We start from the raw sequence: 27,274 nt of genomic DNA, 5'->3' as shown, positions 1-27,274 counted from the left end.
TACTGCAATACAGCATAGCCACAATATAAATTAGACAATCAGGAGATCTGGCCCCAGAGTGGCACCCTTAATTATAACACCATTCTCCAGTTGGATTTATACTGCTGCCGCCTAGGCAAATGGTCTAAAATTCCCTATATTCAGGCCTTCTTTGAGCTCTGTCATCACCCTGAACTCTGCTCCTCCTGCACCATCCTTTATGCCTCCACCTCCAGGCCCTTAAGATAGCAAGAAACCCCAGATTTTGACCCTGCTGCTTATCTGCCCTTATTTCCTTCACTTCAAGAACCATCTCCCTTAGAACCCAAACCCACCTCTAACCCCTTGCCACCATCAGCCCCATTACCTCCATATCTTACCCTTCCCCCACTGGCACAAAACCCTTTATCCCATGATTCTTCCACTTATGCTAGGTCCGGGCATCCCTTTCAAAGCACCAGATCAGAAAATCCATATATTAACAGGGGTGGTCATTTCCCCCTCAGGGAGGTTATGAGAATTGTCAAAGTACACACTCCCTTTTCAGTGCCAGATCTTTATAGCCCTTTTACCAAGATAAGGATTTAAGAAAAACTTATAAAACATATATTGCCACAATCTTATATGAATTAAGGGAAACCCTCCTCATAGTCCCAGCAAACTTCCTGCCTTTTCCCAAAGATGGAACTGCCTGCTTCTCAACTCATCCCATTCTCCAAAAGCAGCAGCCACTGTTTAACCTTTTCTTTTTGTAAAACTGCAGGCACTTGTTTGCAGATCTACACTTACATAACAGTCCTGCCACTAGCAGAAGTGGAGCTCATTGGGGTCCTAAACCCCAGCTGGCTCCCACTAAAAGCATTGTTTATGAAGGGACAGAACCAAGGGTGACCCTTGATTTGGTATGAAAGCCAATTACGTTTTTATTAGACACTGAGACTGCTTACTCTGCTCTGACTCATCCACCAGGGCCTTTCTTCCAAAACTTGTTTGATTACTGGGGTGAATGAGCATCTTCAATGCTACCATTTCACTCTACCCTCAGCTGCATCCTTGGGAATCTCACTTTTAGTCATATCTTTCTAAGCCTCTGAGTAATTAAGAATGTAAACAAGGCTAAGTAATTAAAGAGCAAAATATAAAAGTGAATCTTTTAAATGCTCCAAATAATCCTTGAGGACTGGAGCTGCAGCAATGCCCTTGGGCAAGCTGTAGAAGCTGCAGGGAGGAGCACTGCCCCTCTCCTTGTAAGAATGTGGCAGTTTTAAATCCAAGTGTCTGGAGGTCAAGGGAATTGCTGCAGTCCAGGGAACATGCTGCAGGGCCTGATATCTCCCTCCAACCCCCTACCTTTTCTCCAGCCTCCTAAAAGTTGTCAAGATCATGTTATCCCTGTTACAAAATTTATCAGGAAAATTACTTGGATAATAATTGGCTTTAAAATCTCCAAGTTGTTACAATATAATAAATAAATATAACAAAAATGAAGGGTTTTGATAATAACTTTTCAATAATAATTGCATATACCTGTACATAGTTTTCCAAAGTCTTTGGTAACTTAAAACTTTGAAGCTTTTTTGGATTAAATAATAAAAGTCATTGAACACTTAAGTATTTTAAAATAACATGAAACACTAAGACATTGATTGCTAGACAAGTTTTAAGTTTGCCTGCTTTTAGCTTTTATTACAGAAAGTCTATAAAGTGGATTTGAAACTGTTGATGTAATGTTTTGTTCTTTGTTGAAGGTGTTTCTTGAAAATAAGAGTATGTTTAAAGTGTGTTCATAATCATCAATCTAAAGAATGCTGGTTATTTACTTTTGGTTATCATTGGAAAAGTAAAGTTTCTAAGAATTAAAAATTCAAATTAAGTTGAAAAGAAATTGTATGAGTTTAGTAATAGAAGGCATAAAGTATGGAAATACACATTTGCAGAACAAGGATTGAAACTGAGTTATTCTAATAACGGTTATTTCTGAATGGGTAAAAAGGTTTGCATAAATTATAAAAGAAAGTTATAAAACTTTATGAAAATTTTAAGTCTACAGAAAAACAGTCAGGCTTCAATCCCCTTCCTCCACCTAATTTCTCTCTAATGGACCTAGAGTTGCTTTCATTACACTTTCTTTTGCCCTTTATCTGTGTGGAAGAACCCTACCTGTACAGCTGCAGAGTAATTCTTCATCAAGATGCATCACATCAATGCTTAGATGAAAGGTAAACCTGCCCTCTGGATGGACATGGAATCACCCACCCACATGACCATCCTCAGGTGATGGGGTTAGGTGAGTCAGGACCTGATCACCCCTAATGTCTGAAGGGACCCCTTCTCTCCCAGCATTTCTAACACCCCCATTCTTGTTATGTCACACTTTATGTCACAGGGGTTTCTGACGTTTCAGTGAGCCAAAGCAGCTCTCTTGTTGCTTAAGTCCTTAGATTGGAGCCTAGACTTTATTTCTGCCACTCATTCACAACCTTTGACATTTTCATTGAAAGTCTCAACAAGTCTTCCTGTTTGGTATTTAGGAACTCTCTCCCCTTTTCTAGCCTTCTTAAAAGTCACCAAAAACAAATAAAAAATCTTATGTCTTCTCTACAAAAATTAGTAATTTGAATCATGTGTATAGTCTTTATGTATTTGTTTATATCTATTGTATTTTCTTCCTCCAGATGGCATTATTATTAGGGTATATTATTTTATTGGCCTACTTAGATTAAATACTTATATATAAATTAATTAAAACCAGTTTAAGTTTAATTGATATTTTTTAAGGTTATTACCATAAAACTGTATGTTTGTTTTACCTAAATTTACAAAAGATTTATAATATAATCTTTTGGTTAATATATTTGACATGCTTCCCAAAGTTTAAATTTCAAAAGGCTTTTCTTAAAAACAGATAAATGACTGAATTATTACAACAGGCCCTGAAATACCTCAAGGATTCATTCTCTCCTAAAATTTTAAACTAATTAGACCTATTTAATATGCTTGAAAAATTACATGGGAAGCTTCACCAAATAAAAATTAATAACAGCTATGTTTTATTTGTATACATATATTTTTATTAAAATAAATATTCTAGGAATTTTAGTCTGCTCTAGGAAAGAACTTGCAAAGATTCAGAGCCAAGTTCAAACAGGAAGTTTTCAGGAGTAACAGGTATCTTGTCAGTGACACATTACAAGCCTAGAATAATAGTTCCTTATGGACACCATCTGGCAGTAGTGCTCCAGATGCCTGTAATTCACACATTTGAGTGTTTATGAATTGTTTCCAGTGCTCAATACACACTTCAAATGAGCCATGTTCAGCATTTTAAAATTTTGCATATTGTTTATTCTTTATATATATTTTAAAACTTTACATTAAAACAAAGAATATAAACTTTATGTTGTTCTTTTATGTCATTTCATAATAACTATTATTTACCAAGAAATTGTTACCTTGGAATGTTATATCTTACAGAAAAGCAAGGCTCTTTGTCAATTGTTTTATGGTCAAGTCTACACCATATCATTTCAAGTGTTTCATGTATAGACCATCATTGTTTTGCTCTGATGCATTTGCAAATATGTTAGTTAAGTCTTTGAAAAGATTCATGAGAGGAACTCTGACTTACTCTAAATTACAGGTTTCTAAGCAGGTCATCTCTTTAAGATAAATATATATTTATAGAACTCTAAGAAATAACTGAATTCATGAAAATAATGGGAAATAATCAGTTATATGGGACTGAGTAGGCTGAGAATGATTATTATTCTTGTGACTTTATTTAAAATATTGAAATATTTTTGTCTTCCAGATATTTAAAAAAATTTTATTTTAATTTTTCTAGAACAATTTGGTAAAATCTACCTTGATAAGCGATATAGAAGCTTTTATATTTTTCTCCCTACATGATCCCTCCAGAATTTGCCAAATCTCAATGAGTATTATTTTCATAACATTATATTATTTGCATAAATCCAACAAGAATCTATTCTCTTTATAAAACCAGGTTCCAGTTGTGGTTTGGAATACCAAAACTTTGGAATGCCATTTCTGAAAGAGACGTGCCAGGACTCTGGATGTCACTAAAAAGCCTTAAGGAATAAAAGACTGACTTTAAAGCCAATAAGAGCACCTTGGAGAAATGGCCTGGTACCTTGCTTGTTCACTTGGTTCACAGAAATATTTCCAGATAAGGAAAAAAGGTGCTTTCCTGGGAAATGGCAGAGAGAACCTCAAATCATTTTGGGGACCTCAAGAGCTTGAAGAATCCATCCAAATCCTTGCAGGCAAAGCCACATAGCAACTGTGTGATTTGGCTTATGTGCCCTGAAGGGCTGACTGAAGCTCAATCTGAATATTCCTTGTAAGTGAAATTCCAGCAAAGTAGATCTGAAAGAGCTTATATAATCAATTACTATTCTTATTGTGTTTATACAAATAATCAGGCCAAATTAAAAACCTAATGCAGTCTCTTTGAAAAAAATGAGGGTAATTTTAGGAAGGTAAATTGTTTCAATAAAAATCACAATGCCCAATTGTGGATATTGAATTCCAGTGCAATTAACTGTTTTCAAAGTTTTGTTTTAAGACTGTCTATGTATACTATACAGACCTCAGCACCTGATAACATCACCAGAAATGTTCTAACTGCAGACAATTTATTAGATTGTCACTGCTTGCTTGCTTTCCAGCAAAGCCTTACATTTAGCAATCTTCTCAACTGGTTTATATTTGCTAACCTTTGTATTCTTTCTGTTTTCATAGAATATATGTCTATGACCTTATTAAATAACTAGTTACTTGTTTATGCAATATAGGTCTCATTTATCTTGAAGTAAATCTATTTCTTATAAGTCCCCACAGGAACCTCAATCTGAGACCTACTCTTGTGAACTCATTAAGGACTTCAAGCCCCTCTTCATGAAACAAAAACAAAAAAACCACAAGAATGTATGGACCTGGAGAATATTATGCTAAGTGAAATAAGCCAGGCAGTGAAAGACAAATATCACATGATCTCGCTTATATGTGGAATCTAAAGAACTTAATAAACTGATGAACAGAATAGATTCAATGACATGGAAGCATAGATGAGACTGATGAATGTCAGAGGGATGGAGGAGGGCGGGTGGGTGGAAGGGGAGAGAGTAACCAAAGAATTTATGTGTATATATACATAACCCAAGGACATGGACAATGGTGGGGAGAGGGACTGGGGAGGGGGAAGGAATGGGGTGAAATGGGTCATTGGGGAGAAAAAGGGACATCTGTAATATTTTAAACAATAATAAAATTAAAAAAAAAACACAAGACATTGAACAATCTCTAATATTACATGGATTCTACCTATTTTGGGTTCACTTACCTCAATAATTCTCCTCCTTCTCTTTGGACCTTGCATAATCTACACCCTTCTTTCCTTTCTCCAAAACAACATATGAACTATTATGGGCAAGCAAATAGCCTTAACCATGGCCTACAGAACTTATTCTTACCCTTATTCCCCAATTCTCCAACATACTAACACAGCTTAGTGAGAGCTCTATGCCCACAAACCAGCAGGAAGCAACTACAGAAGAAAAGAGATGTCGCCCAGACTTCATAAGAATAATTATTAACAAATAGAAAGAGGGGGAAATTGTTAGGATTTACAAGGCAATATAATTCTTAATAGCCATTTTGTAAGCTTCCCCACCACAGGAATACAAATACCAGGAAGACTTGTTGGACAAGAAGGGCTGGACACCAAGAATCAAACCATAGAAGAAACTAAAACTTTCAAAAAGCACCCCATCATACGTCCACATTACTGTTGACCCAACCCCACTGCCCAAGCCCACCAACCAAGTTCCCAAAACCCACTGATGACAAAAGCTTCCTGCCAGTGGCTGTATATAACAACAAGACTCCAGCTCCTAGGGGTTGACGTCATTGACCCAATACCCTTTGGCTTGGTGCTGTGTAGCACTTCCCTTAGGCTACATCCACCCCCTATCCCCTTTAAATAAATTCATTTTTTAAATTCCTGGTCTGAGATTGATATTTAGCCTGCCTATGCACCACCAACTTGAACCATTCACTTGTTTTTTCCTCTTCCATAAAAACAAGAAAGCAACTTAGATTTCTGTGTTTGACTGGATATTGTCACAAGTGTGTTCCAAATTTTTTGTTAATGGCCCAGCTTCTATATTTTATTAAAATCAGGTTGACCTGATCTAGTTCAGTGGAACCCAGAAAGGAAACAACCTATAAAATCTCTAAAAAATTGTTTAAGCTTCCACTTTGGGACACCTTAATCATAGAAATTTTAACTAAAAAAATACAGACCATCATAGACCTATAGACTATTACAGTCAGCAACTAGACTCTAGCCAAAGGGTTTCCTCTCTACATGACAGCCAATTCTGATATAGATATATTATGCAAACAAACTAACATCAGATAATTATGGACTCCCCTTTGCTTATGTTCTTCCTTCTTTTAAATCACTGAAATCTCATCACTTTCAACACACCTGTCAGTGACTGGCTCTGGTCTTCTGCACCCAATTTCACTTAAACTTGATATAACAGTGTTAACTTAGCAACTTCACTACTTTCTTTGCAGTATAAGGACATCCATGATTCTCTTTGCTTACTGACCGTTTCTTGTTTTTCTTCTTCTTCTTCCTCCTCTTCTTCTCCTTTGTTAATCCTTACCTGAGGATATTTTTTCATTGATTTTTTAGAGAGAGTAGAAGGGAGGGGGAGAGACAGAGAGAGAGAAACATTGATGTGAGAGAGAGACACATCAATTGGTTCCCTGCCACACATGACCCGAACACGCTGGGGATTGAGCTTACAACCAAGTTATGCGCTCTTGACCAGGATCAAACCCATGACCATCAGTCTTCTGGTCAACACTCTAACCACTGAGCCAAACCAGCCAGAGCTGACAACCTTCTTATTCTTAGAAATGTTTTATAAAATTCCTTAAAAATGATGACTTAATTTGGTTTATAGATGAATCCTTAAAGAAAAAAGCAGAAATGTTACCAAGCTGGATATTCAATAACTTCCACAGTGGATATAAGGGAAGGTTCTTATTTACTTGAATAGAATCTGCCCAACAAGATATAAAAGATGATGGTGGACTGAGGGGAAGCTACATGGACATTCTTCTGGGACAAAACTGGAGTTGCAACAAAAATATGGAAAAACCAGCCTGAAAACCAACTGAGGATGAGCTGGAGAGCACCCTCATAACCGAGGAGGAAAAGTGGAAACTGCATAGAGACTGGTAGGAAGTGCAGAGGTGCAAGAGGGCTGACTGGCATCCACAAGCAGCAGCTGAACATCCTGAGAGATATCTCAGCTGTAGGGGGTTTTCACTGAAGATGCTGGGGCCTAAACCCCAGGCTGGGCTTCCCAGTCAAGGGTACCAGAACTGAGAAAGGTGACCACATAACACCTGGCTGTGAAAAGCAGCTGGTTTCTATCTGCCAGGGAGAGACTGCTACAAATGCAGGCATACTCTTAAAGAGCCAAGGAAAAAAGTTTCGTGTGCAGTCACTCACTTTGGGCTCCAGCTGAGGTAGAGAGGAGTGGACTGGAGCTGTGTGGGGAGAATCTGGGGCTGTGGGCTCTGGATAGTGAGATCAGAGGGCACCTGTCTGGATTCCTATGTAATGTCATTATGCCATACTGCAGAGAACATCTTTCTCAGGCAGACAATTTTCAGCTTTTGCCTGTAGTGGGAAGCAATTGCCCCCCCATGCTGGAAAACCTCTAACCCTATCTAGAGGAGTTTCTACAGCCTGAGACTTGTTAAGAGATGGATAACAACCAGCCACCCCATTCTGTGGAGCTTCTATAGCCTGAGGCTTATTAAGAGAATCAGATTAATCAGCCTGCAGGCAGAGGCAGACATCAGAGTGCTTTGAGACTTCTCCTGATCTGCTTCTGTACCTGGATCTTGGAAAGGCAGACTTTAATGTGAACCTTGGTCCTATACAAATGCACCCAGCCCTAGCAGAGGAGACCTCAAACCGTGGGTTGTTGATAGCTCCAAACAGGGTACTCAGGGCCAGTCAGAAACTGTGTCTGATATTGGCCTGTACCAGAGACCCTCCAAAAAAACAGAGTCCTGGCAGATCTACCTAATACATAGGAACAAACCCAAACAGGCAGCCAAAATGGGGAGAATCAAAAACAAGCCCTAAATAAAAGAACAAGAGAAATCTCCAGAAAAAAAGCTAAATGTAATGGAGATAAGTGATCTAAGAGATATAGAGTTCAGAATACTGATTGTAAGGATGCTCAATAGCATGAAAAAAGATATGGAAACTATGAAGCAAATTAAGAATGAGAGCAAAAATGAAGAATACATTGGAAGGAATAAATAGCAGACTAGAGGAAGCTAAGGATAAGATCAGTGAACTAGAAGACAGTGTAGAAAAAAATCACTTAATCAGAGACCCAAAGAGAAAAACAGGAGGACAGCCAAAGGGAGCTGTGGGACAAAATGAAATATAACAATATTTGCATTATAAAAATGCCAGTGGAAGTTGAAAGTAAGCAAGGGTTAAAGAACCTGTTTGATGAAATAATAGCAGAAAACTTCCCTAACCAGGTCAAGAAAAAATCACACAAATTTAGGAGGCACACAGAGTCCCAAGCAAGAAGACTCCAAAGAGGCCCACACCCAGACTCATCATAATTAAAATGCAAAGAATTGAAGACAAAGAGAGAATTGTAAAGAAAGCCAGAGGAAAGCAATCTATTACCTACAAAGGAGCCCTTATAAGGCTGTCAGCTGACTTCTCATCAGAAGCTCTACAGGCCAGAAGGAATGGCATGAAGTATTCAAGGTAATTCAAAACAAGGATCTGAAACCAATGCTACTCTATCCAGGTAGGATATCATTCAAAATAGATGGCAAAATAAAGAGCTTCCCAGACAGAAAAAAAAAAAAAAAAAAAAAAGCTAAAGGAGTTTATCACCACCAAACCAACATTACAGGAAGTGTTAAAGGTACTGCTATAATTAGAAGTAGAAATAGAGAGAATGAGAAACACAGGCATAAAGAAATAAAATGACAGTAGATAAGTATCTTTCAATAATAACCTTAAATGTAAATGGATTAAATGCCCCCCAAAAAGATATAGGGTGGCTGAATGGATAAGAAAACCTGGTCCAAATATATGTTGTCAACAAGAGACCCACCTCAAAAAAAAAAAAGACCCACACAGGATGAGAGTGAATGGATAGAAAAAAATTTTTTATGCAAATAGAAATTAAAAAAAGCTACGGCAGCAATATTCATATCTGACAAAATAAACTTCAAAATGAAGATGATAATGGGAAACAAGAAAGGTCATTACATAATACTAAAGGGATCAATCCAACAAGAGGATATAACCCTGATAAATATATATGCACCCAATATAGAAGCACCTAAATTTATTTAAAAAAACTTCTAGAGGACTTTAAGAAAGAGATTGACAGCAATACAGTCATACCAGGGGACTTTAACACCACATTGACTTCACTGGATAGGTCTACTGACAAAAAATCAACAAAGAAAGAGTGACCCTAAATGACTCACACTAGTTCAGATGAATTTAATTGACATTTACAGAACATTCCATCCCAAAGCTGCAGAATACACATTCTTCTGAAATGCACAGAAGACATTCTCAAAGATAGACCATATGTTAGGACATAAAACATGTCTCCACAAGTTTAAGAACATTGAAGTCATATCAAACATCTTCTTGGACCAAAATGACAAGAAGTTAGAAAACAATGAAAACTCTAAAAAACATTCAAACACATGGAGGCTAAATAGCATGTTTTTAAACAATGAATGAGTTACCAAAAAGATCAAGAAAGAAATAAAAAACTTTCTGTAAACACTGAAAATGAACACACAACTCCAAGTCTATGGGACACAATGAAAGCAGTCCTAGGAGGGAAGTTTATAGCACTTCCTCAAAAAACAAGAAATCTTCTAACACTCTCTAACCCTACGACTTAAAAACTTAGAAAGAGAACAAGAAGAAAAGCCCAGGAGAAATAGAAGGAAAAAAATAACAAAGATTGGAGCAAAAATAAATTATATAGAGACTAAAAATACAATACAAAAGAACAATGAAACCAAGAGCTGGTTCTTTGAAAAGGTAAACAAGGTTGGTGAACCTTTAGCCAGACTCATCAAGAAACAAAGAGAGAGGACCCAAATAAACAAAATCAGGAATGAAAGGTGAAATAACAACTGATACAACAGAAATACAAAGGATTTTAAGAAAATATTTTGAACAACTATATGCCACCAAGCTGGACAACCTGGGTGAAATGGACAAATTCCTAGAAAAATACAACCTTCCAAAACTCAATCTGGAAGTGTCAGAAACCTGAATAGGCTGATAACTGCTGATGAAGTTGAAGCACTAATCAAAGGGCTCTCAGCACACAAAAGCCCTGGTCTGGATGGCTTCACAGGGGAGTTTTACCAAACATTCAAAGAATAATTAATACCTACGCTCCTTAAATTATTTCAAAAAATCCAAGAGGAAGGAACACTTCTAAGCTCTTTTCACAGGGCCAGCATTAGCCTAATTCCAAAACCAGATAAAGACACTATAACGAAAGAGAAGTACAGGGCAATATCCCTGATGAACATAGATGCTAAAATACTCAACAAAATATTAGCAAATCAGATACAGCAATTTATTAAAATATCATACACCACTACCAAGTGGGATTTATTCCATGGATGCAAGGCTGGTACAGTATTCACAAATCAATAAATGTGATACATCACATAAACAAATTGAAAGACAAAAATCATATGATCATATCAATAGATACACAAAAAGCATTTGATAAAATCCAACACTGATATTTGATAAAAACTGTGAGCAAAGTGAGAATAGAAGGATCATACCTCAACCTAATAAAGGCAATATATGACAAACCTACAGCCAACATCGTACTCAATGAGCAAAATCTAAAATCATTTCACCTAACAGGAACAATACAGGGGTGTCCACTCTCGCCACTCTTATTCAACATGGTACTGGAATTCCTAGCCACAGCAATCAGACAAGAAGAAAACATGAAATGCATCCAAATTGGCAAAGAGGAAGTTAAACTGTCATTATTTGAAGATGACATGATATTCTACATAGAAAATCCTAAAGTCTCCACCAAAAAACTACTAAATTTAATAAATGAATTCAGCAAGGTAGCAAGATAGAAAATTAACACCCAGAAATCAGTGGCATTTTTATACACCAATAATGTACTCTCAGAAAGAGAAACTAAAAAAAAAAAATTTCATTTACCATTACAACTAAAAAAATAAGATACCTAGGAATAAATTTAACCAAAGATGTGAAAGACCTGTACTTGGGAAACTAAAGGACACTGATAAAAGAAACAGCTATAAAGAAATGGAAAAATACACCATGTTCATGGATTGGAAGAATTAACTTCATTAAAATGTCCATACTATCCAAAGCAATCTATAAATTCAATGCAATGCCTATTAAAATACCAACAGCATATTTCATAGATATAGAGCAAACACTTCGAAAATTTATACAGAACCAAAAAAAGACCCCAAATAGCCCTGCAATCTTGGGAAAGAAGAACAAAGTTGGAGGGATCACAAAACCAGATATCAAGTTATACTACAAAGCCACTGTAATCAAAACAGTCTGGTACTGACACAAGAACAGACATATAGATCAGTGGAACAGAACAGAGAACCCAGAAATTGACCCACTCCATTATGGTCAAGTAATATTTGACAAAGCAGGCAAGAACATACAATGGATTAAAGACAGTCTCTTCAATAAATGGTGCTGGGAAAATTGGAGAAGTACATGCAAAAAAACGAAACCAGACCACCAACTTACACCATACACAAAAGTAATTTCAAAATGGATGAAAGACTTACATGTAATACATGAAAACATTAAAATCCTACAAGAAAACGTAGGCTGGAATATCTCAGCTATCTCCCCTAGCAATGTTTGCCAATACATCTCCTAGGACAAGAGAAACAAAGGAGATAATAAACAAATGGGGCTACAACAAACTAAAAAGCTACTGCACAGCAAAAGAAACCATCAATGAAACAAAAAGGGAGCCCACTCTATGGGAGTACATATTTGTCAAAGACACATTGGATATATATATGCAAAATATGTAAGGAACTCATACAACTTAACAAAAAAGAAGACAATCCAATCAAAATTGGGCAAGGGACCTAAATAGACATTTCTCCAAAGAGGACATTCTGATGGCCAAGAGACATATGAAAAAATGCACAGTCACTAATCATCAGAGAGATGCAAATTAAATCCACAATGAGGTGTCACTTCACACCTATCAGAATAGCTACCATCAACAAATCAACAAATGACAAGTGCTGGTAGGGTGTGGAGAAAAGGGAACCTTAGTACACTGGTGGTGGGAATGCACACTGTTGCAGCCATTATGGAAAGCAGTATGAAGTTTCCTCAAAATATTAAAAATTGAACTGTCATTTGATCCAGTGAACCCACTTTTAGGAATATATCCTAAGAAACCCAAAACACCAATTATAAAGCACTTATGCAACTCTGTGTTCATGGCAGTGCAACTTACAATAGCTAAGATCTGAAAAGAGCCCAAGTTCCCATCAGTAGATGAGTGGATAAAAAAACTGTGGTTTATTTACACCATGGAATACTTTGCAGATATAAAAAAGAAGAATCTCTTATCATTTGGGACAGCATGGAGGAAATTGGAGAGTATTATGCTAAATGAAATAAGCCAGTCTGAGAAAGACAAGTACCACATGATCTCACTTATATGTGGAATGTAATAAACAAAATAATCTGATGAACAAAATAGATCCAGACGCATAGAAGCATGGAACAGACTGGGGGATCTGAGAGGGAAGGTGGGGATGGGGGAGTGAGTGGGGAGAGATTAATCAAAGAATTTATATGTTTATAAGCATAACCCATGGACACAGACATTGACATGGGGAAGGCCTGGGCATGGAGTGGATGCGGGGTGGAAGGGATCAATGGGGTTTAAAAGGGGACATCTGAAATATTTTCAGCAATAAAAATTTAATAGTTAAAAAAATAATTTGCCAGGAAGCCTAATTGTTCTAACTCAGGCTTGTCAATTGTCCAAAGATCAAAGAGTCAATATTTACAATCACAGTAGCCATGCCTTTGGTGAAGCTGTCAACTTTAGAATGTTTTGAAAGTAGCAGATCTTCTTAACTTTGTAAGGCAGTTCACAAGAAGTGGAAAATAGGTATCAGAATTATTAGATGTCATTCAGAAATTAAAACAATTGACAATTATCTATTCCAGGACATTAAAAGCTACCACCATGGAAACAACAGGAAATTATTTAGCTGATGCTATAGCTAGATCTGCTTTACCATTCCCAAGGGAAATTGACAGGTCTCATATATCCAAGCCTTTATGAGTCTCTGAGGTGACCCTAAGTTATGTGCTGTCTGTAAACTACCAGAAAAAAAAATGTACCCAAATGGGAAGAAAAATTCCAAAAATTGGTGAATTAATTTATCAGTCTGTCATCAACATTTGGGTGGCAACCCAATTGTTAAGATAAAATACACAAACAACACCCTCCAAATACTTAGCTATATCTGAGTTAATTACATTAACTTATTTCAGATATTCCTTTCTAAATTAAAAAATTTGATAAAAGTTATTGAATATCTAGATAATTTGAAATAACATGAAATACTAAAACGTTGATTTCCAAGTCTTTGGTTCCACTGCTTTTGACTTTTGTTGTAGAGGGGCTGTAGAGAAAATTTGGAACTGTTAATGAACATCTAGTGCTTTGCTAAAGGTGTGTTTGTTAAAAGTGTGTTTGCCAATAGAGAAACCTCTATTTCTAAAAGTTATAAAATGTGTTCATAAAAGTCAGTTTAGGGAATACTAATTGCTTACTTTTTTTGGTTATCATTGAAAATTTTAGTTTCTAAAAGTAAAAAGTTCTAAATAAGTTGGAAAAAATTATATAATTTTAATAATAAAAATATAAAATATGGAGATGCATTTTTTTCTTAATATGTATAATTTTTATTTTTGTTAAAATATTACAAATGTCCCTTTTTCTCCCCAATGACCCTTTCCCCTCCTGTTCCTTCCCCCTCCCCAGTCACTCTCCCCACCATTGTCCGTGTCCTTGGGTTGTGCATATATGCATATAAATTATTTGGTTACTCTCTCCCCCTCCACCTCCTCTCCCCGCTCCCTCTGACATTTCGTCAGTCTCAACTATGCTTCCATGTCATTGAATCTATTCTGTTCATCAGTTTATTAAGTTCTATAGATTCCATGTATAAGCGAGATCATGTGATATTTGTCTTTCACTGCCTGGCTTATTTCACTTAGCATAATATTCTCCAGGACCATCCACACTGTCCCAAAGCATACGAGATTCTTCTTCTTTACAGCTGCATAGTATTCCATGGTGTAAATGTCCCACAGCTTTTTTATCCACTCATCTACTGATGGGCACTTGGGCTGTTTCCAGATCTTAGCTATTGTAACTGTGCTGCTATGAATATCGGGGTACATATATCCTTTCTGATGAATGTTTCAGGATTCTTAGGATACATTCGTAGGAGTGGAATCATTGGGTCAAACGGCAGCTCCATTTTCAATTTTTTGAGGAACCTCCACACTGTCTTCCATAGTGGTTGCACCAGTCTGCATTCCCACCAGCAGTGTACTAGGGTTCCCCTTTCAGATGCATTTTTAAGAGAAAAAGAAAATAAGTTATGCTTTTGTGTATGGTCTTTATATGTATGGTCTTTATGTGATGCATGTTTTTTAAAATTTAACTTTTTGTTGAAAGTATTACAAATGTCTCGTTTTTTCCTCCATTGGTCCACTACACCCTGCACATGCCCCCCTCCAGGCCTTCATCACACTGTTGTCTGTGTCCATGTGTTATGTATATATGCATGCTTATAAGTTTTTAGGTTAATCTCTTCTCATCTACGCACTTACCCAGGGCTTATGTCTGAGATTCGTCAGTCTGTTCCATGCTTCTATGTCTCTGGATCTATTTTGGTCATTGTTTTATTTTGTTAATTATATTCAACATACAAGTAAGATCATATGATAATTGTCTTTCTCTGACTGTCTTATCTTGCTTAGTATAATAGTCTTCAGGTCCCACCATGCTGTCTCAAAAGGCAAGGGATCTTTCATTTTTATAGCTGCATAGTATTCCATGGTGTAAATATCCGAGAGGATGCTTGATATGATTTCAATCACCTTGAACTTGTGGAGACTTGTTTTGTGTCCTAACTTGTGGTCTATTTTTGAGAATGTCTCATGTGCATTTGAAGAGGATGCATATTCTGCAGCTTTGGGTTGGATTGTTCTGTAAACATCAAATTAAATCCATCTGATCTAATGTGTCATTTAGAATCATTGTTTCCTTGTTGATTTTCTTGTCTGGAAATCTATCCAGTAAAACACATGGGGTGTTAAAGTCCCCTACAGTGACTGTATTCCTGTTGATCTCTCATTTATAGTCTTCCAGAAGTTTGGTTTTTTTTGTTGTTTTTTTTCAGCCTGTGGGAGTCTTTTATTCTGATGGGGGTCTCTTATAGACAGCATATATTTGGGTCATGTTTTCATAGCCATTCAGTTACCCTATTGGAGCACTTAATTCATTTGTCTTCAAGATTATTATTAATAGGTACGTCTTTATTGCTATTTTATTTCTTTATACCTATGTTCATCTTTCTCTCTATTATAACTTGTTATTACAGCACTCCCTTTAACATTTCTTGCAATGCTGGTTTGATGGTGACAAACTCCTTTATCCTTTTGTGACTGGGAAGTTCTTTATTTTACCACCTCTTTTGAATGATAGCCTTGCTGGATAAAGTATTCTTGGTTTCAGATCCTTGTTTTGCATTAACTTGAGTACTTCATGCCATTCTCTTCTGGCCTGTAGAGTTTCTGATGAGAAATCAGCTGACAGCCTTATGGGAGCTCCATTGTAGGTAACAGATTACTTTTCTCTTGCTGCCTTTAAGATTCTCTCTTTATCTTGAATTTTTGACATTTTTGATTATGATGTGTCTGGGTGTGGGCCTCTTTGAGTTCTTCTTGCTTGGGACTCTCTGTGCCTCCTGAACTCATGTGACTTTTCTCTTGACCAGCTTATGGAAGTTTTCTGCCATTATTTCTACAAACAGGTTCTTTAATCATTGTTTACTTTCTACATCTTCTGGTACTTATAGGATGCGAATATTGTTACATTCCATGTTGTCCCAAAGCTCCCTTAAACTGTCCTGTTATTTATTTATTTATTTATTTATTTTTCTCTGATTGATTTTTTCTACACTGTCTTTTAATTTGCTAATCTAATCCTCGGCTTCTGCTAGTCTGCTACTTATTTCTTCCAATTTTTTAATATTTATTTTATTTCTATTATGTTATTCTTAATTTCCTTCATAGTTTCCACTTCTTTTCTCATGCCATTTAAGCATCTATATGATCAGTTTCCTGAACTCTATATCTGATACCTTGTTTATCTCCATTTCGTTTAGCTCTTCTTCTGGAGAATTCTTTTGTTCTTTCATTTGGGGTTTTTTTTTGGTCCCCCAGTTTTCCTGCCTCTTTGGGTTTGTTTCTATTTATTAGGTATATATGCTAGGACTCCGAGTCTTTTGGATTGTCTCTGGTGCAGGCCCATATCAGATGCTATTTTTGACTGGCCTTGAGTATCCTGTTTGAAGTTTTCCACACTCCATAGCTTGTGTTTCTCTCTGTTGGGGATGGTTGTGTTTGAACAGGACCAAGCTATTCACCAACTTTTTCTTTTCCAAGCCCTGGGTCCAGAAGCAAATCAAGTCTAGAATTTTCATTTTCAAATATTTCTTTCTAATTATTTTTATGACGTACCCTTGAATAAATTATTTTTCTACATAGCTATTTGTCACATCTAACAGTAATTTTACTGCACTTTTATTTTCAAAATTTCTTTTAAATTTCCAAAGTAAGAATTCATATGGTACCATATTTTCTGAATCAGTCTCAGTAGAGGTGATTTTTATAAATAACTGGTAGGAGAATAGAGGAATAAATCTGTAATCAGAAGCACAGGTGTCATCCCTTTCTTAATTACTTGAAGTACATATATTCATAGAATTAGCAAAAAGGGTCAAATAGACATCATAAAATTCAACACCACTTCCATAACTTTCCATTCCTTAATATTTTTAATATGTACAATTTCAGAAATGTATATAAAAAACTTCAAATACTTTATATGTAAAATTATTTTTTTTGTATTAACTAAAACTCACATATTCCATCAACATATATGATATTTGTATCAATAGAAGCCTTTCTGTTATGGTAGTGGTCTTAAATTTTATGATGTTCTTTTGCCCATTTAGCTAATTCTAGGAATATATTCACATTAAACTTTTAAGAAAGGGGTGCCATCTGTACTTCTGATTAGAAATTTATTTTTATTATTTATTTATTTATTTATTTATTTATTTATTTATTTATTTATTTTCTGCTAACTCTATGTTTAATTTTTTGAAGAATCACCATGCAATTTTCCACAGTGGGGTGGCCCTTTTACACTCTCAACAGCAATGCACAAGGGTTTCAATTTCTCCACATATTATATATTTAATCTTCATGATCAAATTTGTCTCAAGGATCAGTTACCTAAATAACCTGAGTACCAAATACTAACATGTGAGAAAATGTATATAGAAAGTTACAGATCACTCAGAGAACTCTCAAGGAAACAGAGCTCTTACATAAGTGTTCCAATAGACACTCAGAGAGATTCATTTTCCTTGCCCCTAACCTTGTCCATCGCTTCCTTGCATAGAATTAAAAAGACACAGACTTCAAGTCTTAGGGTTTAATTTAGCTATTCTGATAACTTTTTTCTGTATCTTCTAAATACTTGACCTCTCTGTGCTTTAGATTTCTCTTATATATTAGTCACAAAGTGTGAGGTCAAAGTAAGTCTATTGCTGATGTGAGTTATTAAATTAAGATTTATTAACTTCCTATACATATTTAAGATTGAATTGATATCAGATACTGGACTAGTACTGAGTGTGCAGGTAAGGGTCCTGTTGCCCCTAACCATGAAGGGAGCATTCTATGAGAGTTGTCATTGAAAAATTGCACTGCACAAGTTAACCAAGCAAGGAAGACATTACTCAAGACTATTGAAAGGGGAAAAAGAGATTAAACTAACTCTGTTAAAAGACAGGAGAGATTTTAAGCATTGAGGTGAGCTATTGAAAAAGTTTTGGAAGCTGTTAGTGGGGAGGTTGGTCTATGTGATTAGGCTATCTGTGTTTGTTAATTGGTGCTTATTGAAGTTAGACTACTACCCTCCCACAGAGGCTAGGAGACAGGAGCTCTATCTTTCTCATTTTGTTTCCCTTAAACTTGACTTTTAGGTTCATGGCAAGACTGAGAGGAAGCTACCAGATTTTCTCAGCAACCTTTGCCCCTACACATACATAACCTCTCCCATTATCAACCTTGCCCCCACCTCCACCAGAATAGAACATTTATAACAAATAATAAAACCGAATCTACTAAACATAATTACCCAGAGTCCATACTTTATATTATAGTTCACTTTTGTTGTCATGGATTTAGACAAATGTGAAATGATGTGTCCCTCATTATATTATACAGAGTATTTCACTGTTTAAAAAGTCCACCATGTTCCACTTAATTATCCCTTTCCTCTCCTCAGTCTTGGCAACCACTGATCTTTTTTCTCTCTCCATGTTACTGTAGGCAGCCTTCAGTCAGAGTGTGAGTATGACTGGTCACTTTGGAGGGGTAGGCCATAAGCAGGGGAGCAGAGGATGTGAGATCCAGGGGTGCCTTTGGGCTACAACTGGCTCCCCTGGGTGTGCAAGCACCATGTTCAGCATGGGGAGGTGAGCAGAGGGCTGCAGCATCTCCAGGCTTCCTGATGGTAGATCCTGCAGCTTTCCTCTCCATTACCTTAGACATTCAGGGAGCACAGAGGAGTCTCCCCCATTAGCTAAGATGGCACAAGGTGGAGATTCTTATACCTAGTGGGCCAAAAGCTAGAAAAATGAATGGACTGAGCCCCAGCAGGAAAAGCTAGCAAGATAATTGAATAGAAAAAAATTTCCCCCTCCCTATCCATATAAGGACCCAGGCTTGAGCAGGATGGGGAGATGAACTTTGAAATGGGAGTCCACCATTCTCCCAGGTCACAGCACCTGAGTAAAATGTCTTTACTTTTGCACCAGCACCAGTCTCATGAAATTGGTTTTTGTTGTGGCAGGTAGCCAAACTACATCCATAGATTACCTTTTCTAGAAGGTCATATAGTTGGACTAATATGTTGCCTTTCAGACTGGCTTCTTTCAGTTAGTAATACACATTTAATTTTTATCCATGTTTTCTCATGGTTTGATAGCACATTTCTTTATAGTGCTGAATAATATCCTACTGTATGTATGAGTCACAGTTTATTTACCCATCACCTATTGAAGGACATCTTGGTTGCTTCCAAGTTTTGGCAATTACACATAAATCTGCTATAAACATACTTGTGGAGGTTTTCATGTAAACATAAGTTTTCTGTTCCTTTGGGTAAATACTGAGTGTGACTGCTGGACTTTATGGTAGGAAAGAGTATGTTTAGTTTTGTAAGAAATTGCAAAACTGTCTTCCAATGTGGCTGTACTATTTTGTACTTCTACCAGCAATGTATGGGAGAATTCCTGTTTTTCCACAACCTCAGCAGCATTTGGTGTTGTCAATGTTCTGGGTTTTAGCCATTCTAATAGGTCTGTCTAATAGTGGCGTCTTGTTGTTTTGATTTGCATTTCCCTGATGGCATATGATGTGGAACAGCCTTTCATATGCTTATTTGCACTCTGTTTATTTTCTTTGGTGAGATGTCTGTTAAGGTATTTGGCACATTTTCAAATCAGATTGCTTGTTTTCTTATTGTTGTTTTAAAAGTTCTTTCTATATTTTGGATAATAGTCCTTTATCAGATGCCCACTTTGCAAATACTTTCTCTCAGTCTGTAGCTTGTCTTCTAATTTTCAGTTTTCTGGTGACTAATGATGTCGAACATATTTTCATGTACCCGTTGGCCATCATTTGGCACGTCTTCTTTAGAAAAATGTCTGTTATAGATCCTCTGCTGATTTTTAGCTCAATTGTTTAGGTTGGTGTTTTGTTGTTGTTGTTATTAATACCTTAAAACTTTTGAACTTCAGAAACCATCAGCTTTACTTTCTCATCTAATTATAATTATATATACCACCTTTAATACGTTTTAAAACAATCCTAGGCAGTATCCCTTCACACTTACTCATGGTATACACCGATTATTTATGAATCCTTACAAAATCTGCCTTTATCAACATACGGGGATGTGTCATAAAATTTAATCCAGGACTGTTTGAGGAAGTTTAAATTTTTTCAGCCTGTAGATCTGAAAAAAGGAGTTTGTGACTTCAATTAAAAAAAAAGAAGTGCTACTATATATGCGTTTCATTATAAGCCTATTGTAGATATTCAGTGATGATTGCTTACAGCAGCACCATTCCACAAACTCAAATAATAGCATGAGTTTCAAACAAAAAGTTCTAATTACATCTATATACATAATTGCTTAAATAGTTCTGATGTATGTAATTCTTTGTATGACATTATTATTGTATTTCATGAGGCAAGTAAAGAAATGTGGCTAACATTAAGGAAAATTTGCTGCTAGTGTTCTAGAATAAACCATTTTAACATTTTAATTTTGCCCTTCCACAGTTGTTTAAATAGAAATAAAGTGGGGGAAAAAAAAACAAAACTTTACAATAATCATGTCAATTCTAATTTATATTATGGTATCACTTAATTTGGCAAAAATGTAACCAGATACAGTTGTCATTGTCCAAATATGCTTTTCTTAATGCTACTGAATTGTAAATAATACAAAAGCATATAATTTCTAAAAATATTTTATTACAGAATTTCACAGATATTGGATATTTTAATCACTGAAAAATAACCAAAGTCATTTTCACCTAATTTTAGATAAATGCATCTGGAACATAAAATTTTTTAAAAAGCCTGTCTTTGTTTTAAATTGACATTTATATTTATTTCCATCTTAGGTGTTTGTACTCACATGGATTCTTTTTATCCTTGAAAATAAATTCTTTAAAAGTTGGCTGGGTCTCTCAGTTGGTTACAGCATCGGCCCAATATGCCAAGGTTACAGGCTTGATCCCCGGTCAGGGAACATACAAGACTTAACCAATGAATACATAAATAAGTGGAACAACAAATTCATGTTTCTCTCTCTCCCTCTCTTGATCTCTAAAATCAATTAAAAAATTGAAAAGAAGAAAAGAAATTCTTTACTTAATGTTTTGTAAGACATAATACTTTAATAAAATGAATGCAGTTTTTAATGTTTTCCCTAATCATACTCCATACTTCTCTATTTGCTTTTGATGAGGAACATTAGTGATATGGCCTGTAGCTTTTTCCATTTTTTAATCTAGTAAATTAACAACTTACATATGCATAAACTATGGCAAAGGACCTTCCCAAAGAACTGCCAGATCTCCAGGCCCAGATCAGATTCTATGTGAGCTACACACAGGGGGAGAAGGAAAGCAGAGACTTAGGGCCCTGAAAAAATGCACATAAGCCAAAAGGAGAGGTTGGCTATTGAGTTGCTAGGGACACTCACAATGACTATAATAATGAAATGTGATTGATCTCCAAATCTCAGTGGATTAGTTCATATTCAAATATTATTTGCTCTTTCTATTAAAATACAGACTATTTATTTTAGCAATAAAGTCCATTTTAATCATGTTGATAGAGACGAGGAAGAGATTGAAGCTCAGCCTTCCTCAGCAATATCTTCCTCATTCATAAGATAGTTATGATAGAGTGTTTGTAAGGTTTTGATTTTTCTAATTCGTTAAGTAAGCAACTATAGTAATTCTTATTTATGTAAAAATCTGCATTTTACCAAAACATTTGTATGTTAATTTTATAAGAAGGCATATAAATTCAGAATTTGAGCCCGCATTTTTAGCATATTATTTTTTTCTCACCCTGCTTCTGTTTTATCCCAATTTTCTGTCTCTGAATCTTCCATTTCCCAATATTTCCACATACAGTAGAAGCCTTCTATTTGTTTGTCAGTCCTGACATTAAAGGTCATCATATTCAGGAGATTCTATCTTACTGCCCTCCTTCTTAAAAGAACTCTCCAATGAAGTCAGGCTTCAGTGAACATGTGGGGGTTGTTGTTCTTTAAAGTATTGGTTGAAGTATAATTGAGGAATAATTTATTTATAAATATTACACATATAAATAAAGCTAAATATAGGCTTTTCATTGTTCATAGTTAAATTCCTTTATTATTTTTGTGATGGAAATAAAAGACAAAGAGAATAGAAATCATGGAAGTATGGTATTCATAAAGAACAGAATGCTTAACTTGATATTGTTTTAAATAAATAATTTGGTATTTTTATTTTTACTACATTTTATTAAATTTATGTCTAGGTTTTACTTATTTTAGTATTTGGTATCTGAGAACAACATTAAGCTCCAAATTAAACCTGGAATCAATTCCGCACCATTGGTTTGACTGAAAGTCACATACACATACACATCGAATATTTCTTTGAGGTTTATTGTCTTATAGTATATAAATTTTTTCTTTTTATTATTGCTCACACTTCTTGGCAGATGACTTATTTTATCTTAAGTTAGGACAAAATACATTATATTTTTTATCATGATTTTGTTTTATTGGCTTAGTTCAATTAATTTCTGTATTTTTTAAATTCTTTAAAACATTTTACTTTTTATATTGATATATAATTAACATACAATATTCTATTAGTTTTAGTTATACATCACAGTGATTTGATATTTCATACATCACAACATTTTCTCTTTGATAAGTCTAGTCTGGAAGTTTGTATCTCTTAATCTCCTTCGCTTTTTGCCCCTGTCCCCCTAACCCCTGGTTCCTCTGGTAAACACCAATGTGTTTCTTGTGTCTATGAGTCTGTTTTTGTTTGTTTTATTTTTTTTATTCTACATATATGGGAATATAAATGCAATATATATGTATATTTCTTCTTCTGACTGATTTCCTTAGCATAATACCCTCTAGATGTATTCGTGTTGTCACAAATAGCAAGATTTTATTCTTTTTACTATGCCTAAGTAATATTCATATGTATATATTCACATCACTTTTTTTTTAAATCTTCACCTGAGGATATTTATTCCATTTATTTTTTAGAGAGAGTGGAGGGGAAGGAAGAGAGAGAGAGAGACATTTATGTGACAGAGATACATCAATTGGTTGCTTCCTACATGCACCCAGACCAGGGCCAGGGATCGAACCTGCAACCGAGGTCATGCCCTTGACTGGAAATCAAACCTTGGACCCTTTGGTCCATGGACCAACACTCTAACCACTGAGCCAAACTGGCCTGGGCTATATTCATATATTTGTCCATTTACCTATCAATGGACACTTTGGCTGATTTCATATCTTGGCTATTGTAAATAATGCTAAAATAAATATGGAGGTACATATATCTCTTAAATTAGTGTTTTCATTTCCATCAGATAAGTACGCGGAAGTAAAATTGCTGAATAGTATGGTAGTTTTATTTTTAATTTTTTGAAGAACCTCCATACAGTGGCTGCACCATTTCACATTCCTACCAATAGTGCATGAGGGTTCCTTTGTTTCTATATCCTTGCTGACACATTTGTTGATTTATTGATAATTGCCATTTTGACAGGTGTGAGGTGATATCTCTTTGTGGTTTTGATTTGTATTTCCGTGATGATTAGTGATGTTGAACATCTTTTCATGTCTCTCTGTTGGTCATCTGTTTGTCTATTCAAATCCTCTGCCCAATGTTTAATCAAGTTGTTTGTTTTGTTGATATTAAGTTTTATAAGTTCTTCATATATTTTGAATATTAGCTCCTTATTGGGTGTATCGTTCAGAAAGTTGTCTTTTCATTTTCATGATGGTTTCCTTTGCTGTGCAAAAACTTTTTAGTTTGATGTAATCCTATATGTTTATTTTTTGCTTTTGTTGGCCTTGCCTAAGGAGACTGGTCCAAAATATATTGCTAAAACTGAAAACTAGAAGAAAACACATGAAATCATCTCTTGGACATCTGTCTTAGTAATTTCTCTATTATTTTTGAATCACCTTTCTCTTTACTACTTTTTCAGAATTTTAAAAACTTTATTTCCATTTATAAATTAAAATATAGTATAAATAAACATCAGGTTTATCCATAAAGTAAATTTGAAAGAATAACTTTGGTTTAGAATGGTAAACATTCTCTTTTTTGCTCTCTTTTTTGCTATATCTAGTTGGTTGCCAAGTCTTGTATCTTGTATATTTCTCTTGTCTACATATAACTGTTCTATTAATACTGCCTCTTTCAGACTCCTTTTGTTTATTGTTTAAGTCATTACAGTGAATATTCAAGCCATCTCTCACCTCAGTTTTTCCCTTGTAATTCATTCTAGATATAGCTGTCAAATTAATGTTCCTGAATACCTCTGACTTACTGGAAAACCATCAATGGCTTACTATTTCCAAACAAATAAAATTTATACAACATAGCCTAACGAAGCCTCAAATTTACATATTTTTTAAGTTTTTTTCTCTCTCATTGTCTTCTTTCATATTTCTTCTGAATTACTGAAGTCAGGTTAATTATACTAATTATAATATCTCTGCACATTTTGTGTAATTTTCCACCTCCATTTCTTTGTTTAAGACTCTCTCTACCCCTGGAAAATCTCTCTCTTCCAATGTCTATTTGCCCAAATCATAACTACAGTTGGGGCCCAGATCACATAGGGTCTCTGAGGCTGACTATGATCTTTCAATTCTTTACTTTTTATAGTGGCTATACTATATGTCTTAAAATGACACTCAGTAATTTCTGTACTGTATATTAATTACTTGCATACATGAGGACCTTCTGGGAGACCATAGCTCCTTGAAAATAGATTTATGATTCATTTATTTTGTATTTAGGATTGAAAAACACTTGTTTTATCTCCTAAAATGGCCAAATACTCAATAAATGTCTGATAAATGACTGAAATATTCTTTACATGTATAAATAAGCAAATGAGAAAACACATCTTGAAATGAGCATGTGAGAATGTTTTGAGATGATAATGTTGCTTTTCCTCTGAATCAGTTATTATACTGTTACTATTGGGAGAGAAGAAAGGGAATGGTTTAGATGACATTTGAAAATTTTCAGGAGTAGATGTAGCTTTTGGTCATGTTATATTTAATAAAGGCAAAATAGTTAAACTACTGCTATCCAATGTGGATAAGAGTTGGAAACAGAAATGATTAAGGTCAACGTGGTTTCTAAATTTTTTTCCAATAGTATTTTTCTGTTAAGCTCAAAATTTGAAGGCAGTACATGATGGAAGAATCTTATAAGTTTAATTAAAAAGTTGTTTTTACCATACCAGAAAAATAGTGTGTTTTTTAAAAAATTTAAAATAACTGCAAATGAATAATGTAGGGAAATATAGCCAGAGACCAAAGAACATAATTGATAGCATTAAAAAACCCCTCACAATTATAAAGTAGACATTGGATACTGAAATTGACAGAGTATTAATTTAAATGGCTATAATTCTCTATACTTAGAAAAAGGTCAGAAAATATGAGCTGTTTAATCAGGTTAGGCAGTAAACTATGTAAAATTATTATCATTATAAGAACAAGTTCCTTGACTTGAATAGAGACGGATATCACACAACACATTCAGCAAAGGCTCTGGAATCACAAGAGGCACAGGGTTCTATGATTCCACTTCATGTGTCAACAGCAAAAAGGTAGTGAGGGTCTTGAGCTCCTGTGGCATGGCACTTCATCCTTGGACACTGCCTTCTTGTTACTTTATTTCAATGACACTCATAAAAGTGTTCTGAAGGTCAAACTTCTAACCTGAAGCCTGGAGGAATTTATGGAAACGGACTCCTCTTCTCTTGCAGAGGGCACTGCGAGCAGGCAGTATTGCATCTAAGATTCCTGGCCCTCTCAGGAATGTGATGGGCCTGAAACTAACCAGTGTTCCCTCCATAATTTCCAAGTCAGTTTCCACCAGCTGGGCTGGGATCACTGGATCATTGTTCCCAGTCTCTACACCCCAAACTACTGTAAGGGAGCCTGCCTTCGGGTACTACACTATGGTATCGATTCTCCCAATCATGCCATCATCCAAAATCTTGTCAATGAGCTGGTGAACCAAAGTGTCCCTCAGCCCTCCTATGTCCCTTATAAGTATGCTCCCATTAACATCCTTATGGTTGAGGCTAATGGGAGTATCTTGTACAAAGAGTATGAGGATATGATTGCCCAGTCTTGCACATGCGGGTGACAGCAAGGTACAGGTAGCTCGGGTTTCCCAAGATATTAGAGTAGGGTTTAAAATAAACAAATATCACTGTTAAAAAAAAAGAAAGAACAAGTTCTTTGAAAAAGGGAGGGGAATTAACTCATCTGAAGAATCAAGGTGTTATTTGTTAAGTTGTGTCTCACTACTTCTATGTAAAGAGGATATATTATATTTCAACTTTCTTTTATGAATTTGAGTGCATGTGAGAATTAAAGGAATGTGGTTGTTAATGAAAAGAAGATGGGGATTACCTCAGTCACTTATTTCAAGGAAATAGCTTGGTGAATCTAAATTTCTTGTGCAGATGAATAGTTTCCAGGTGACATGTTTTCAGAGTTAGTGTCTTACCTCCTTACAAACACCACAGGGGATGATGACAAAATGACTTATGTTTGTGCAAATGGGTACAGTGGCTATGTCATTTTGAGAACTAGAATCAATTAACTATAAATTACAAAATTCACATTTATTAACCAATGGCTGTAAGAAACCATGTTATACACACATATTAAATGATCCTCAAATAACTTTGTAACTTAATTCCTATTTTATAAACAAAGGAACTTAGAAAGTTGGAAAATAAGAACAAACAATTTTGTTTATTTTATCAATACTGTACAACATTTACATGGTGTTTCATCAGTCATATTTTCATTTGAAGATTGTATTAATCCAGTGGAAGAGGCAAGCAGGAATTTTGCATATGAGAAAAATGAGGCATTGATCAAGTTCACCCAACACATAAATTACTGAAACTGCACAC

At 35.4% G+C, this 27,274-nt stretch overlaps 1 pseudogene; it reads left to right on the top strand.

Annotated features, from left to right (window-relative positions):
- LOC107541621 (bone morphogenetic protein 15 pseudogene) overlaps positions 1-26,493 on the top strand; it is a 61,925-nt pseudogene extending 35,432 nt beyond the window's left edge.
- Positions 26,494-27,274: the final 781 nt, after the last annotated feature.

Source organism: Miniopterus natalensis, chromosome 2, assembly GCF_054644295.1.
Source record: "Miniopterus natalensis isolate mMinNat1 chromosome 2, mMinNat1.hap1, whole genome shotgun sequence".
NCBI classification, from domain to species: domain Eukaryota; kingdom Metazoa; phylum Chordata; class Mammalia; order Chiroptera; family Miniopteridae; genus Miniopterus; species Miniopterus natalensis.
The sequence above is the reverse complement of the archived record's forward strand: the minus strand, read 5'-3'. Positions and strand labels throughout refer to the sequence as shown.